The sequence below is a fragment of the Leopardus geoffroyi genome, chromosome C1 (assembly GCF_018350155.1).
Source record: "Leopardus geoffroyi isolate Oge1 chromosome C1, O.geoffroyi_Oge1_pat1.0, whole genome shotgun sequence".
Classification (NCBI taxonomy): Eukaryota; Metazoa; Chordata; class Mammalia; order Carnivora; family Felidae; genus Leopardus; species Leopardus geoffroyi.
In genome coordinates, this window is record NC_059328.1 from 91231370 (window position 1) to 91249260 (window position 17891).

A 17891-nucleotide genomic window follows, 5' to 3' on the forward strand; every position below is an offset into this window, starting at 1 on the left:
CCTAAGAAAGGGAACTTTGGCTCAGTCCTGCAGAGATGCTCTGGGGACAGCATAGATCACATCTCAGAATGTCCCCAGTTAGGGAGCAAGAGAGCTGGAGCATTCGTACCCTCTCACCCACCGGACATTGGTTAATTCCTGCCCCTGGAGAGACGTAAATTCCTAGGCACTTGCTTGCTGTCCTGTGGATGGGTGCAGCAGTTTTCACAGCCTAAGGACAGTCCCCAGCTAAGGATTACCAGTGAGGAAGTTTGATGGTAAAAATACTGGAGGAGCAGATATACAAGAAAGAAAAGGGATGCCAAGTGGCACACATGGGGAATAAATGGAGCACCGATAGGATATTGTTCCTGCCATAAATATCTTTTCTAAGATTCCTTTACATTCTAAATAAATAGTTACACTTTGTTTATGTCCCTCTTTCATTAGTCTTTTAAAAGCTGCATGAATAAGGTATAAATATAATAAATATGTAGAAGGAAAAAGTTAACCTATTCCCTACAGTTTAGAGTGTATCTTTCTACTATATTCTCTTATATATAGCCTACATGGTTGTTTTTAAAAATGTGTGGGCATATTACCCATGTTACTCTGAAAATTGTTTTTTGAGGGTTAAAATACATATGCTAAATATCCCATGAGGTCAATGTATGTATCTATAATTTATTCTTATTAATAGCAATATGAAAATGTTAATAGTATAATCCATAATTTATCCAACCAATTTTCTATTGGTAGACAGTTGTTTGCAATTCTTTGCTACTACAAATTATACTCACCTTTCACTTTATTCTTTCTCTAGGTGAGCTCAGCTCATCCAGTCACATTATTTTAAGTAGTGTACCATCCATATGCCAATGACTCCCAAATTTATATCATCATCCTTGACATCTCTCCTGCATCTCAGACTCATATGTACCACTGCTTAATTGTCATCTCCACTTGGACATGATAGGCATCTCAAACCTAACATAACCAAACTAGTCTACATAAATAACATGTATATAATTATATACATAATTTTTACCATATATGTGTATATCTCTAAGCAGCATATTTTAAGTTTTGCTTGTTTTTTAAAACCAATATATATTTATTAAATATAGTTTTTAAATATTCAGAACTTTAATCCTCTACTCAACTCAATCTTTAGCCAAGGGTTAATATGCTTCCTGAGGACTCAACAATAGCACAAATCATTACATCAGATTAATGATCATGGGTGTTTATTGAATGCTTGTTGCATAAGACTACTATTTTTGATATTGGCATCTCAAGAAGTATAGGGCAAGGTCCTGAGCCTGGAGGAGAGGAGTCTTAAGTAGAGAGTTAGCCTCTCAATGTTTCAAAGATAACTAGAATTATAACACAACACATACATTCAACGCCAAATGAGTCACACGGACAAGTACAATTATAAGGGTATTGTCACTGAAAGATGGGGAAATCAGAGCTTCTCATTGAAAATGGAGGAATGGAACTGGATTTTCTGATTCTCAATCATGTCAAGATTCTATCTTATTTACTCTCCACTTGGAATGTCTTTTCCTTAGACTGTATGCTTCAGTCTCTCTCTTCTTTCAGTTCTCTGCTTAAATGTCACCTGAGAGTGACATTTCCTTGACTACCATAATGAAAATAGTCCTCTTCCCCACCGCAGATACCATGTTCCCCCTGTTGGCTGAAAGTCAGTTGTTTACTTGTTTATTGCCTTTCTCACAATATAAGATTTGTGATAATAGGAATTTTGTCTCTGTTGTTCGCCACGGTCTATCCATTGCCTAAAACATTATCTGGCACAAATTTGATATTCAATAAATATTTGTTAAGTAAATGGGCCTTGTAAACCAAATGCAACTTACGTAAGAAGGCAGAGTAAACATTCTAGGTGAGGACAATGGATGGAAAAAACAAGTGCTTAGTTTTTTTCAGTCACAGTCTATAAATGAAAATTTCAGTGATACCTGACATACTGAAAATATCACAGATGGACAGTGCAAATGATTGGGCTTGCCAGCATTATAATAATCTCTAGTGAGTTTATAGCTGGTGAGACGTCTCCTGGGTCTACCAGTATTGCTTGAGTACACAAAATAAACCTTGCCAAAGAGTACTCGGTTGGATCTCTAGAAGTAAAATTTTGCAAGGCATAAGAAAAATAAAAGAGTTGATAAGACTTTCAGAATGATTGGCTTATTTCTCAAGATTTCCATGAAGAAAAGAGAAAGACCAAAAACTATGACAAAGGATGAAAACGAAACTAAGGTATAATTTGCTAAGTTTGATTAAATCCTTTTTTCAAAGCTATTATTTTGACAACGCTTTACTCAGATTTCTCCCCAGTTATTGTTTGACAGGTAAGTATCTGCCAGTCCTCTCTTGCCGACCAGGCTTGAGTAGATAAGATCCCACAAAATTGCCCAAAAGCCACTGAAGGAATCACAAACCTGGGTGCTCTTCATTCATTGTCAGTCTCAGTGCTTAATTTATCTTTGAATGATATGAGCAAACACGTCCTATGGACCTTATTTCTGCACACATACAGGTTTTCTTCAATGAGATTACAATCAAAAATGAAACTCTTCCAAACAGAATGGGACAAATATTTTATATATACTGAGTCATTTGGGTTATGTTTACAATGCAATGCCATTTAAAATATATATTGACACAATTTGTGTATATTAAACAATAAACTTTAAAAATATTTTAAAATCCGGTTTTTATTTTTTTTTAATGCTTATTTATTTTTGAAAGAGAGAGACAGAGTCCAAGCAGGGGAGGGGCTGAGACACAGGGAGATACAGAATCCAAAGCAGGGTCCAGGTTCTGAGATGTCAGAATAGAGCCCGATATGGGGCTTGCACTCATGAACCGTAAGATTATGACCTGAGCCAAAGTCCAATGCTTAACCAACTGAGCCACCCAGGAGCCCTGAAAAATCCTGTTTTTATGATATCAGTGTTCTCTATATTAGACTGGAATATTTCTGTCACCACAAGGAAGAATCCATGAGCAAACTTCCCCCAAAGTGAAAGTTTCTTTCTAGGATTCAATTTGGCCATCAAGGAACTTACCTAGTGGAGTCCATTTTGCGTTTATCTAATTTATCGTGTTCATCAAATACTCACAATAACACACACACACACATGCACACACACACACACACACACACACATTTTTTTTTAATTTTTTTTTTTAACGTTTATTTATTTTTGAGACAGAGAGAGACAGAGCATGAACGGGGGAGGGTCAGAGAGAGAGGGAGACACAGAATCCGAAACAGGCTCCAGGCTCTGAGCAGTCAGCACAGAGCCCGAAGCGGGGCTCGAACTCACATACCGCGAGGTCATGACCTGAGCCAAGTCGGAGGCTTAACCGACTGAGCCACCCAGGCGCCCCTTAAGAAACTTTTGAAATAGACCAAGAGCAAACATCTATTGGGGAAATGTGATACAATTTCTGAGCAATATGGTGGTATCATCCCAATAAACCATGCAATTCTCTAGCTTCTTTCCTTTACTCCTGCCACCCTTGCCTAGCTAGAATGCCCATCTTCTCCCTTTTCTTTCCGTGTCCAACCTTCAGGGTCCTGCTTAAATTCTACCCCCATACTAAGTCTTTCTTCATTCTCCCTGATGGATGGAATCTCTTCACAACTTCACATTATATTCTACTTGCTTTATTCTTTGGAGACTTCCCAGGTTTACTTTAAATTCGTTTTAAAGTCTTATAAGGGCAGGGCACATTTTTTACTCATCTTTACATGCTCTACCTTACCCAACATATGGTATTTGATTGTTTTTATTCTGTAACAATGTGTTTCTTCCTGTTCCTTACAAGGAAAGAAAGTCTTTTTGTACTTTAAGGCAGAATTCCTGGCTTAACTGATTCCACAAAAGACCTTAGATGAAATTGGCATCCATAATATTAGAAAATTCTATTACTAAAAGAGCATCAAAATACTCTATCCCAAACAAAAGATGGTGTATTTTTAATTGAACAATAACTTTGAGACTGAGTTCTGACAAAATAGCAAAATAACTATTTAAAAAATAAAATTGAACATGTTATTATCCCTCAAAAAAAATGAAAACCTTAACCAATCTACAAGTTTTACTAGGAAGAAATTCATTCAAAACAACGCATGTGCCAGTTTCTGATAAAATTAAAGTAAATTATAATTAAATAATTATAATTAAAACTGCTTCAGTATAATGTTTATGGTCCATCCCTATCTAATCTATACATATGAAATGTGACATTATTATAAAGTGTAATTATTTCCAGAAACTTTGAAATGAAAGTGTCTTTAATTAAACATTCGCCTCACAATATATTAACTGTAAGTCACTTTATCTCAGAAAAAATAGGCAATATTTTAACTAGATTTTGACAAAAATGCATTAAATCTATTTTTTAAAATGTTTTATTACTTGCAAGTTTCAGCCTGATGTGATTTTAAAATAGCCAAGTTATAAACCGCTGAAAATTGGAGTTTATAATGGAAATACTGACAGACCCTTAACTTCGGAAGGACGAATGTGCTGCTGTAATAACATTTGCTGATGTCAGTGTGGCAACACGATTTGGGTGCTGGATGTGGTATTTCATGTATAAAACTGGTTGAATACTTGCTGAACAGTTTTCCTATGTTTCTAAAATTTTAGAAAAGCCATTTCTTGTTTTGGAAACTCCTTTTCTCTAAAATGTCATTATAAGAAACGAGTACAAAGGCTCCCTTTCTCTTCTGTTCCAATAACATCTACTTAGTGATCTCGTCTTCTCCCATTGCTGGTTTCCGCAAGGCTTTCCCACTTGGGCCCACTGCGTCTTCATCCACCAGTTCGTTATGTGAGCCAAAAAATGAGAGGTCAGTTGTAACTCGTGTTACTTCTTCACCACCTCTGATTGGTTGTGAATCCTGAGGGTTTTACTACCCAAATATATTTTGAAAAAATTTATTTTTTATCATCAGTGTGCCATCACCTCAGTCCATGCCACTGAAAAGTCTGGCCAAGCCTGTCACAATAGCCTCCTCATTTGCATGTCAGGATAAACAATTGTTGATGACGGAAAGTTCTCATTTATAGAATTCCAGCAAATAAAGTGGCGGGAATAATAGAATTTAAAAATCACCATTTTGCAACCCATAATGAAATAATGGGTCTTTGTGATGATCATCTGTAGTTGCAAACACTAGGAGGGGAGTGGTTAATGGATAATTGTATAATGAAGAAACAGGCTTCCACGTTCAGAACCCATCAACTGTACTAATCCCTAAAGTAGGAAAAACAGTTATTATGTGTCTTAAAACATGATGAATGCAATAGGCAGTATACTTGCCTAAAATATTGAACCTGACTCTAGTCAGGCCTTGAGATTTATGGAAAATATAGGGAATTGAGAAATAAGTTAAACAACACTATGAGGAAGCAACCAGTCAAATCTAGAATGTGTGTATTCTACAAGAAAACAACTGCCTAGTTCCTCCAAAAACCCAATGGTGTATAAAAGGTAGAGATGATGGGTGTGGTTTGTTATAGAACAAGAGTCTTAAGAGACATAACAACTAAATACAATATGAGTACCTAATTGGGTCTGATACAAACAATTTGTAAAAATTACATCTGAAGCAATGAGGGAAATTCAGATATGGACTGTATCAAAAATAAAGAAATTATCCTTACATTACATATGAAAATGACAATGATTTTTTTTTTTTTTTTAATTGTTGTGTCAAAGGGCTTCTGGGTGGCTCAGTTAGTTAAGCATCCAACTTTGGCTCAGGTCAGACTCTGTGCTGACAGATCCGAGCCTGGAGCCTGCTTCAGATTAGGTGTCTCCCTCTCTCTCTCTGCCCCTCCTCTGCTCATGCTCATGCTCATGCTCATGCTCATGCTCATGCTCTGTCTCTATCTCTGTCTCTGTCTCTCTCCCTCAAAAATAAATAAACATTAAAAAGATTTAATAAAAAAATCTTATATCAGAGATATATAATAAAGTACTTGTGGGTGAAATGACATGATATATGGAATTTGCTTTTAAATAGTCCAGGGGAAAAAAAGGAAGGGTGAAGAAGGGAGGTCAACATATGCTGATCAGTGTTACAGCAAGCTATTACAGCACTTCATTAAACTATTTTCTTTATTTTGTGTCTATGACAAATTTTCCCAGATAAATCATTTTTAGAAGATCATTTAAGTCCTATGGGAAAGAAATGACAATGACTTAGCAAAGGTGGTCACAGTGGAGAGGGAGAGAAATATACACATTTGAGATCTATTTTATTAGGAATTGTTAATGAATTGATGGAAAAGCTGAAGGAAAAGAGAAAAATCGATGGTGATTCCTTGGTTGCTGGTTTGAGCAACTGGTTAGATAATGGTGCCCTTTGTTGAATTCACTTAGACTGCAGAAGAACAGGTTTGGGGGGTGGATTAAAAACCCAATTTCAGATATTGAGACCTGTTTTCCATTGATGCTGCAGGAAATTACTACATACTCAAGTGGCTTAAAGCAACACACATTTATTGTCTTACAGTTCTGAAGGTCAGAAGTTCAAAATCAGTCTCACTGAGCTAAGGTAAAGTGTCAGCAGGACTGGCTCCTTTTGGAACCTCCAAGGGACAATCTGTTTCCTTTCTTTCTCCAGTTTCAAGATGTTGTTCTCATTCCTTGGCTTGTGACCTCACATCACATCCTCTTTTCCCCCTCTGCTTCCATAATCACATCACCTTCTCTGGCTTTGGCTTTCTTGACTTCCTCTTACCCTTTTGATTACACTGCGCCTATTGGGATAATAATCCAGGATAAGCTTCTTAATTTAGTCACACTTGCAAAGTCTCTTTTGCCATGTAAGGTAACATAGTCACAGTTTTAAGGATTAGGACATAGACATCTTTGGTGGGCCATTATTCACCCTGCCTCAAGGTCTAATATGTTTGAAGTGCCTATTAGGTGTTCTAGGGAGGCTGTCAGATGGATAGTTAGAACGTTGAGGCCAGAAAAGAGAGAACTGAGACACTGAATTTGAGAGTCATCAGCATACAGACATGACCTAAAACCAAGGAATGGTTGAGTCTGAGAACTTCCAAATTTAGAGGGTGAAGCATCCTGGTTGACTTGAGAGTGAAGAGTCCAGAAAGCTAGGCAAATGCTGCACCCAGAAAGTCATCAAGACATGAAGGATGAACTATGTTGAGTGTGGCTGAGGGGTCAAGCAAGAGAAAAAGTATGCATTGTATTTGGCCTCAAAGATAAAGTCAGTGATGTATACAAGAGCAGTTCCAACATAACTAAAGTGGTTTGGGGGAATGAAATGGATCCAGTGAATGAGGGCAGTGCCTTGGCAGAGCTTTTCTGTGAACAATGTGAAAAGCAGTGAAGATAAGGAAAGGCCAGAGGACAACGTGGGTCAAGGATGAGGTGTTTTCCTTTCAAGACAAGACATAAGAGAATATGTTTATTTGTTGACAGAAATCATCTGGTGGAGAGGGAAGGGTTGGTAATGAAGAAGGGTTAAAGGAAGGTAGGAAATTTGGGGCAAAGTACCAATAAGGTCTACAGCAAAAGAGGAGCAAAAGAGGAGACTTTCATGGTGGCAGAGTACTTCTCCGGGCATACAGAAGGGAAAGCAGGAAAGATGGGTACCAGTGGAGGCTGGCGGGTCAGTTTGCAGAGCGATCATGAAGCATATGTGCTTTGAAACCTCTATTTCCTTAGTTCTGGGAGCAGCAAGTGGAGGACTCAGCTGGTGAGGGAAGGTTTGAGAATTGTTCCACCAAGGGAGGTAACTGTGAAATTCCATTTAAAGGGCCAATCTGTCTGCTACCAAAAAAAATGGGGTCAGGATGAAAAGAAACCTTCCCCTTGTGATGAGATAGAGAGGTCAGTTTCCTACATCTGATATTTATAAACACATGATTTTGGAGTGATAATTCAATTACAGTCAAATATAATAAATTGATTAGAATAAAATGTTTCTTTTGAGGTGATTGATGCAGTGGGTGTTATGCTGGCTGCTTGAAATTCATTGTGCAGTAAGGATTTAAATGTTCAACATCTTTTAATGAGTTGTGAAGAAGTACACTTAAAAGTATGTAAAAGCGATAGACTCTTTGTGTTGTCTTAGATGAGCATTTGTCCCTAAGTAGTGACATCAGTTAACACCCCAGAGCCCCATAAAAGTAGCTACTTTATTCCAATTAAGATAGAACAGTCTCACTTTCCAGACAGAACAATATTTCACTCATCACCTCCCAAGCCATTAGCAGATGTTATAATGGCTGAAAGCTCAAGGCTGTGTAGATTCAAATTCTCACACAAACATCAGAGGGGCAAAAGCGTATTGTCCCTGGACTGAAATCCTCCAGCCCTATCTTGAGGCTTAGGACTTAGGGCTGTAAGTGGCAGCAATAAAGAGTTAGTGTACTTGAATTCTGTGTTGAGGGATACAAACCCTTGGGAGTATCTTTCAATGCAGAAGCACAGTTTTATCATAGATGTGGATATGTGTCTCAGTCTCTTCACTTTGGGAGGACTGAGAGGTATGAGAGTTATCTGGAGAAAATGACTTTACTGGGAAAGCGTAATAGGATTGTTTATTAAAATACTATCAAATAGGTTGCATTTTTCAACAAACATTTTGGTTACTTTGATTATATTCACAGAAGAAATCTGGATTTTTTTTTTATTTGATCCAGGAAATAACTTGAGTCAAGAGTATTGGCAGACTGTCTCCTAAGGCATAGAGAGGTTTAGTTCTAGAGGTAGTTAATATCGGCTACATGATGATTTTTCCTTTTTTTTGTTTTTTAACTAATTTTGTTTTAATAAGATAACACCTGATTATATCTCTGAATTCTGGATGTGGTCTACTGTGGTTACCTGAATACTACAAATAACAACATTAATATTTTGCCTCTGAATAATGCAAAGCTCACAGATTTTGAGAAGTTTTTTCCTATAATCTTTCCTTTAGAAGAGACAAAGTTTACTATTCTCATTTTTCTGAAAAAGAAAGTAAGGCACAGACATTAAAAAGCACTATCCCCAGGGGTGCCTGGGTGGCTCAGTGGGTTAAGTGACCAACTTCAGTGCAGGTCATGATCTTGAAGTTTGGGAGTTTGAACCTTGTGTCAGGCTCTGTGCTGACCGCTCAGAGCGTGGAGCCTGCTTCGGATTCTGCGTCTCCCTCTCTCTGCCCCTCCCCACTCATGTTCTGTCCTTCTCTGTCTCTCTCAAAAATAAATAAACATTGAAAAAAAAAAAAAAAAGCACTATCCCCAGATCTATCAGTTTTATTTGACTTAGAATTTAATTCTTATATCACAAAAGTTGTATGGGTAAGCATATGTAAACTAAATGGAGCATTCAGGACACCATTGAAAGGAGGTTCGCACACCTCCTGCTCTGTCTTCTGAATTCATTTCTCGCAAGACTCCATTTAATTCAGCAAGCATGGATTGAAGACTTACCATGTTTAAGGTGTCTAGAACTTAGAACTTAGGTATCTTAGAACTTAGAAGGCAAAAACATCAATTATTGATCATTTGAAACTGAAACCTGGGGCCCAAACATATTAGGTTCATTCAGTAGGTCTTATTTTTTTAAATTAAAATTGACAGATGGCTACCTATGTTGATGCCATTAGACTTAACAGTTTTGTTCCTGTTATTTTGCTAGAAATAATCATGAAATTCTAATTTGGCGATTTTTCAGTGCATCAGACAGAAGTGTTCAAAATTCTTCTCCCATTCAAGAAAAACGAAATAAAACTGTAACTACATGTTTCATATTTGGCTCCAAATTGGGTCATCAGCAGTCATTTCCTTCCCAGTGGGGGAGGGGCTCCCTCCTATACTTGATATGGCTAGTTCTATACTGATACATGTAACGACATAGTTGCTAATTGAAGACTGATGCTTATTCTCATGTTATTTTGTTGTGTCCCTAATCAGTACAATTTCTTAGATGTACTAGGTACTCAATATATTCTGATTAATTTTAAATTATCTAACATTTCTGAATTGTAGGAATGTTCTATAAAAAGGAAAGAGTTTGGGTAGGCAATTAAACTAGTTAAGGACCCAAAGAAAATTGGAAGTGATTTTTTGAATATGTCAGTTGAAGAGATAAAAAAGAAAAGGAAAGAAACTGGTCACTTTGAGAGAAATAATTGGATTACAAATCTTCTTGCTTTATCAGAGAGGGTTGTGCCTTTGGTGGAAAATAGACTTACACTGCTTTCAGAAGTCCAAAATATCAAGGTCATTGGCTGAGTAAACAGAAAGGTAAAGAAAGCTAGTGACATTGGAGAGGAAACATATTTTTATCTCTATCTCTGTATCTATCTATCTATCTGTCTGTCTGTCTGTTTATCTGTCCTTGGAGAGAGGGAGAAAGAGAGGAATTTACTTTAAAAGGTCGGCTCATGCAATTATGGCAGCTTGAAGAGTCCAAAATCTGATGGGGTAAGCTGGCAGGTTGGAGACTAGGGAAGAGTTGCAGTTCAGGTCCAAAGTCAGCCTACTGGAAGAATTTTTCCTTGCTGGGGGTAGGTCAGTCTCTGTTCTGTTGAGGCCTTCAACTGATTGGATGAGGCCCACCAACATTATGGAAGGTAATCTACTTCACTCAAAGTTTATCGATTTAAATGTTCATCTCATCCAAACAACACCTTCACAGAAAACATCCAAACTAATATTTAACCAAATACCAGGCCACTGTGGCCCAGCCAGGTTGACAAAAAAAATAACCATCACAGAAGATAATTTTCATAGGTGTTCATATTTAGAAAAGTAAGCAATGTGGCATATTTGGGTTATTGAAAAAGAAGATCCATCTTTTGGTGAGCCGTCTGTTTGTTTACTATTAATGTGAACTGACTGGAATCATAGCTATTTTAAACCGGCATTATCACCACAAATTACAGGAACTGCATATGCTGAAAAAAAAATTGGCCAGTAAAACATATTGATGAATAGTTATTGACAGCTTTTATTCAGACATGCATTTGCAGAAGCAAATCTATATTTTTGCAACAGGCATTCTTATCAACAAACGGCACAGGCCATAGTGTGCATATAGTCTAAGCTGAGAGAACATATGAACTGAATATGCAAGACTTTCTCCAGTGTTCACAGATAGCACCTGGAAAATTAGATCCATATTTCGATACAAATATATAGTATAGAAAGGGGATGCACGCTTTTGTGGGAAGCTTTTGCTTGGGGATACTATAACGTTATTTGTTGAAATGCTTATTTCATATAACTGTTTTTCCCCCAAAGGGAACAAAAAAGTGATTGTTTTCTCCTTTGAGAAATATTTAACTACTTCATATCCCAGCCTTTATTACTAATTTTTTCAGTTTTGTTTTTAGTTTGGGAAAAGTAACCACAGATATAGAATGTCTGCCAGCCACATAACATTCTGCACTTAGCAGCAATGTTGTGAGGTACCCTAAATTTATTTCATCCATTTGCACTCAGGGGAGTCCAATGCCAAAACTTGGCATTGCATAAGTTAAATCACTAATTTCTCTTTATGTAAGATAAGTATCCCTTAATTGACTGAAATAATTTTCTAGTTACTGCCAATAAAATCACTACTGGGTCAGATTTATTCACCTTTTTGTTTCTTTGTTTGTTTGTTTGTTTTTGCAAAATAACCACCATTAAAAAAAAATCTATATTTGTGCTCATGCCATTTTTTGTCCCAGAAAAGTGTTTGTTTCTCTTTCAAGCCCTGCTTAAATTTTTTTTAATGTTTATTTATTTTTGAGAGAGAAAGACAGAGCGGGAGGAGGGGAGGGACAGAGAGAGGGGTAGACACAGAATGCAAAGCAGGTTTCAGCTCTGAGCTGTCAGCACAGAGCCCGACTCCGGGCTCAAACTCACAAAAGCGAGATTATGGGCTGGCGGGTGTTCTGAGACATTGTATGTGTATGCACAGAACATGGCAGGACCAAATAAATATTTGTATCAAGAATAGCCATTATCTTGATGGGCATTCAAAGTGGAAGTGGACAGTTGTGCCATAAAAGTTTCTCTTTAGGGCTTCACGAGATTCAGCCAATGTAGTCCCTCGGGGCTTGGCCCTGAGATGCTCTTCTTGATTGAAAGATGAGCAGATGATGAACTGAGACCAAGCCCCTAGAAGATTCCAGTTCATCAGCCGTTCTCCGTTATGCCCACCCATCAAGTTCTTCCTTTTCTTTTCGCTTTTTGAAAGTTTTACCGGAAGTACTTCCTAAATTTTAGGCACCTCATCTGTTGACTACTCCATTTCCAAAAGCACAAACTTGTTTCTCATCTCCAAAGTTCTTCCTATGGTCCATGCCCCATGTATTCTCCCACCACCAGATTTGCTATTCAAATAAATTAATTTTCTCCTTTAATAATAGACAGTGCTGGTCCACTAAAACAAGATCTGAAATCATTAGAAATATAAATACAGGCTATCTGAAACAGTCCCAGGATAGCAAAGAAAAGGAGGAAAAATAAAAGTGTTAACTTCCCACGTTAAAACAGATTGAATGGTCTTATTCTATTATATCTATGCAGGGAAGTCAAGAGATTCAATAAATGACATTTTCTCTGGAACTCTCATAAATAAATATTTCTTTTCAAATGGTTTCTCGGAATGCGCCCTGCAATACTTTTCTATTATCTGCTTCCTCTGTGTCCTCTCTAGAAGCAGTTTATCTTCCCATCTCCATCTATTACTATATGGCCAGGTTATCACATTCTAGCAGTGCTGCCTGAGCTCTGGATGGGACAGTTGGGTTCTGAGAAGACTGGGCCAAGACGAAACAATGCATCTCTTCCTGCACGGTTGAAGGAGAGAAATGCACTCAGCTCCCAATTCCTGCTGGACTTATCTGGCATTATGAAAGAAAGAGAGGTAGATGAGGTAGCGGGAAAGAAAGAAAGAAAGAAAGAAAGAAAGAAAGAAAGAAAGAACAAAAAAGGAAAGAAAGGTGGAAGAAAGGAAGGAAGAAAGGGAGGAAGGGAGAGAGAAGAAAAGAGAAAAGAAAAGAAAAATGAAAAGGAGGGAGAGAGGGAAGGAAGGAAGGAAGGAAAGAAGGAAGGAAGGAAGGAAGGAAGGAAGGAAGGAAGGAAGGAAGGAAGGAAGGAAGGTTTCTCAGTCTTGTCACTATTCACATATCCTTGACTGGATAATTCTTTGTTGTGGGGATTATGTTATGTATTGTAGGATGTTTAGCACATTTCTGATTTCTACCCTTCAGGACCTTGAAGTACATCACCAATCCAATTTTAAAGCTCATTTTATTTATTTTTAGAGACAGAAAGCACAAGTTGGGGAGAGGAAGAGAGAGGGAGAGAGAGAATATCAAGCAGACTCCACACTATCAATGCAGAGCCTGATATGGGGCTTGAACCCAGGAACCTTGAGATCATGACCTGAGCCAAAGTCAGACACTTAACTGACTGAACCACTCAGGAGCCCCACCCCCAATCCAATTTTGACCCACAAAACTGTCTCCACCCATTGCCAAATGTCCCTGAAGGCAAAAATCCCGCCCCCCCCCCACCCCACCCCAGGTTGACACTCACACATTTAGAGCCACTGCTTGGCAAGTTTTAGTTCTCTAAAAGGAATTCAAACAGAGTGAAGATTGTATACATTCTTTAAAACTGATATTTAATAATTACTAGAAAAATACATTCCAGCCCAAAAATCATGCACTGTATTAAAAATAGGATGAGATGGTTCATAGAATACACGTATTACTGAATGAGATATTTACTATGTAGAACATTCTCCAGTGAGGAGAATGATAGTCCAAGAACTGTTTGGTGGTAAACCCCATGAACTGTATTAACCAGATGACTGTCTTTCTCAAGCCCTTAGAAGAGATTTATACCTCCTCACCTTTTATAGAATAATCTAGCTATATATCTAGAGTGTTGAGGCTTTTTTGTTTAGAAGACTGTTTTTCTTAGCTATTAAAATTCTTATGGCATTTTTATTACCATAGTCAATGTTTGTTTATTGTAATGCTAATGAATGCTTTTGGGTTTGGTTGATCTTTTCCAGTAGGATGGTTCAAGAGTGATTTTAACAATTGAGGTTTGCAAAGGGACTGTCATCATGTTGTCTAATTTTTCTTGGTATTTTGAATAAACGTCTTTAAAATTGCTGAGATGTTATGCTCTAGAAAATGACTTGAGTGTTCTGCAATAACAGCTTTTCATTTGGGTTATGAGTCTTAATATTCACTTACAGCACCAACTCTAGTAGTTTCAAATATGCTATTATGAGCCATTTGGAATTTTAAAAGCATTCATAAATAAATGCATACTAGAATAGTTCCAATTGGTTGGATAAGTAATGTACATTTAAAAAATTAAAATAAAATAATATCAAAATGCATACACACTTTGGTTAAATAAAGTGAGTGTCCTTCGAGTCATTCAAATACATTCTTCATCATATTGAGTGAGACTTTCAGAAATGTTGCTTTTGCATTTTATAGCAAATAGCAAATGGTACACTGGCACTGGCAAATGCCAGGAACAGGAATGAAGATTTCAAATAAAAAGAGAGTATTACCTGACTAGCTTCACGAAGAGTAAAAATCCAGCACCTGTTGCCATTTGGTTTTCAAGAAGACTTATTTACGAAGGACATTGATGGAAAAATATTCAAAGGAATCAGAAACTTTTTTATTTTGCACTCAGCCTGATAGTATTTGGAAAGAATCAAATTAGATCACATAGACTGAAAATTAATTAAGTAAATCCTACTTTTTAAAAAGTTTCTTATATAATCAGAAGCTTTACAAAAGAAGAAAGAGCAAATACCCTTATTTTATGAAATTAAAATTTTATTTTTTACATGTTTATTTATTTTGAGAGAGCGAATATGAGCAGGGGAGGGGCAGGAACAGAGGGAGAGAAAGAATCTCAAGCAGGCCCCTCACTGTCAGCACAGAGCCTGACAGAAGGCTCAACCCCACAAAGTGAGATCATGGGTTGAGCTGAAATCAAGAGTTGGATGCTTAACTGACTGAGCCACCCAGGTGCCCCTGAAATCAAAAATTTTCAATCCATTCCTCATCCTCCTACAATTCAAGAATAGTGAAGTCTATATGAACCACTCTGCCCCTTCTCCTTGCCCAGATCTTTGGGGTGCTTTTCATGGCATGCACATACTTTACCACTGTGTCAGGTATGACTGGAGTAGAGTCCCCTCCCTAAAGGAATAGACCTCAAGATAAGGGAAGGCAACCTGGCTAGCATGAGTACATGATTTCCCTCATGAATCCTAATTTCCGTTGGGATACATGCAGCCATCACCATTTGAGGTCCTACCTGGTCCTAGTGTGTTAGTACAAAGGGAAAACAAAACTCTTTTACTGGCCTAACAATACCTGTGTCCTCTTAGGCTCAGAATTCGGCCACCTCTGTCATCCTCTCAGATGCTCACTTCCATTTCTCCCCTTCCTGAGCAGCCCTGTCTTCTTCTTGGAAAAAAAATTTCAAGATGGCTTCAGATAGATCTTTAAAGTGGCTATCAATTACCACTGAGGCAAGGGAAGCAAGAACCAAGAGGTTTAGCTTCTCTTTCATTCTTTCTATTCTCTCCTAGCAGTGAGAATAAATCAATATTTTAATAAGCCTATAAATTATATATATATTGCCTCTACCCATATTTCTTTATTCCTCACAAAACTTTTGCAACACACATTGCCATTTCACAGACTCAGAATGACACTGAGAAAGTCTAGCTGTCTCGCCCAAGGTCACAAAACTAGAAGGAGCAGAACTGGGACTGAAGCCCAACTCTGTGACCCAAACCTCTCAGATTCTGTAAAAGTTTCAGATTGGATGGATGAGCCAATGAAGGACAAGATGCTATTATTGAATTTACCCCTTGCTGACTGCAGAACAAGAATTTCAATCCCAGTGTTTAGTTATAGTAGGTAGAATAATGGCACCACAATCCTAAGCCCCTTCAGATGGGGAGTTATCCTAGGTTATCCAGGCAGGCCCACATAATCACAAGAGGCCTTAAATGTGGACGAAGAAGGCAGGAGAGTGAGTGTCAGCCTTACATGATATGAGGACTTATTTGGCCATTGCTGGCTGTCAAGACTGAAGAGGGCAACATACTAACCAAAGGGTGTAGGTAGCCTTTACAGGCTAGAAAATGAAAGAAAATGAAGGATCCCCTCGAGTTTCTAGAAAGCTCAGCTGACACCTTTATTTTGTCCCAGTGAAACATATTCTACACTTTAGAACCCATATATAAGATGATACCTTTATGTTGTTTTTTAACTGCTAAGTTTGTGATAATTTGTTATAGCAGCCATAATGCAGCAGGATTCTCACAGTGTCATGACACAGGCTTTTCTTTTCAGGAAGCAACTTTATTCCTGCCAGCACCACTCAGTTGGTTCCTATCCAAAGAACTGGGCCCTGAACACCACGTGGCATAGTTTTTACGTATGTTTTCCACTTCTTTGTCTTCCATATATGGTACCACACAAACATGTAATCTGATTAAGTGGTCTCATATTACAAGGTCCTGAGGGATGTTGTCACATATGTGTATAACCAGGTTGCCTTGAGGGTTTTTCTCTTTCCTTAGGGAGGGGACCCTACCACAATAGAAAACTGTTACAGAGTCTATACCAATTTTATGTTTTTATTTATTTATTTATTTATTTATTTATTTATTTATTTTTCAACGTTTATTTATTTTTGGGATAGAGAGAGACAGAGCATGAAGGGGGGAGGGGCAGAGAGAGAGGGAGACACAGAATCGGAAACAGGCTCCAGGCTCTGAGTGGTCAGCACAGAGCCCCACGCGGGGCTCAAACTCACAGACCGTGAGATCGTGACCCGGCTGAAGTTGGACGCTTAACCGACTGCGCCACCCAGGCACCCCCAATTTTATGTTTTTAAAATATTGTAATCACAGGGGTGTCTGGGTGGCTTAGTCGGTTAAGTGTCAAACTTAGGCTCAGGACATGATCTCATGGTTCATAAGTTCAAGCCCTGCACTGGTCTGTCTGCTGTCAGCACAGAGCCCACATCAGATCCTCTGACCCAGTCTCTCTCTCTCTCTGCCCCTCCCCCACTTGCAGTCTCCCCCTCTCTCTCTCAAAAATAAATAAACATTAACAAAGAAAGAAAAATAAAATATTGTGCCCACTGTTAGGGTCAGGCGTAAGGCAGGGTAAAGAGAGGAGTCAGAGGCTAAAAAATTTTAGCAGTCAAAGGCTTTATTTGGGAACTAAGGTCTCAGGTGAGGTTCCGTGACTCAGGGAGAGAGAGGGAGGAGTCAGGGAAGTCGCCCCCAGGTGTGGTGGGGTGGGGTTTTTAAGCTGCAGCGGTTCTGGGTTTAGGTGCAGGTGGGCCTTTTTTCGCGTCAGGTCGTGCTGTCGCTCGGTGATTGGTTGACCTCCAATTCGTTCTGGCACGCTACTAGGGGCTTTTCATTGGGTTGCGTGGGCAAGATGGCCGTCCCGTCTACTGTGGTTCCAAGGACATCCTAACATTCCAACCTCTTATTGGTGATAATGGGCGACGGATCTGATCTGGCTGCTTCCTGCGGGTGTAAGGGCAATGTCATGGTATGTGGGGTCTGAGGTTGGAATGCGGGAATATGGCCAGACCACCATCTGATGAAATGCAACCTGGGAAACTTCATGAATTCGTTTTTGTAGGAAACGGAGAAAACAAGGTAAGAGCATAAGTATTATACAGATAGCAACGAGTGGGGTGACTATGGTGAGGAGCCAAGTTAGGAGGGGTGATTGCCACCAGGAGGTTGGGGGTCTGAGGATCCTGGGCGGGTGGATAGAGTTTTTTTGGATTTCCTTTAGGTGTTCTATATTGGTTTCAACTAAGTCT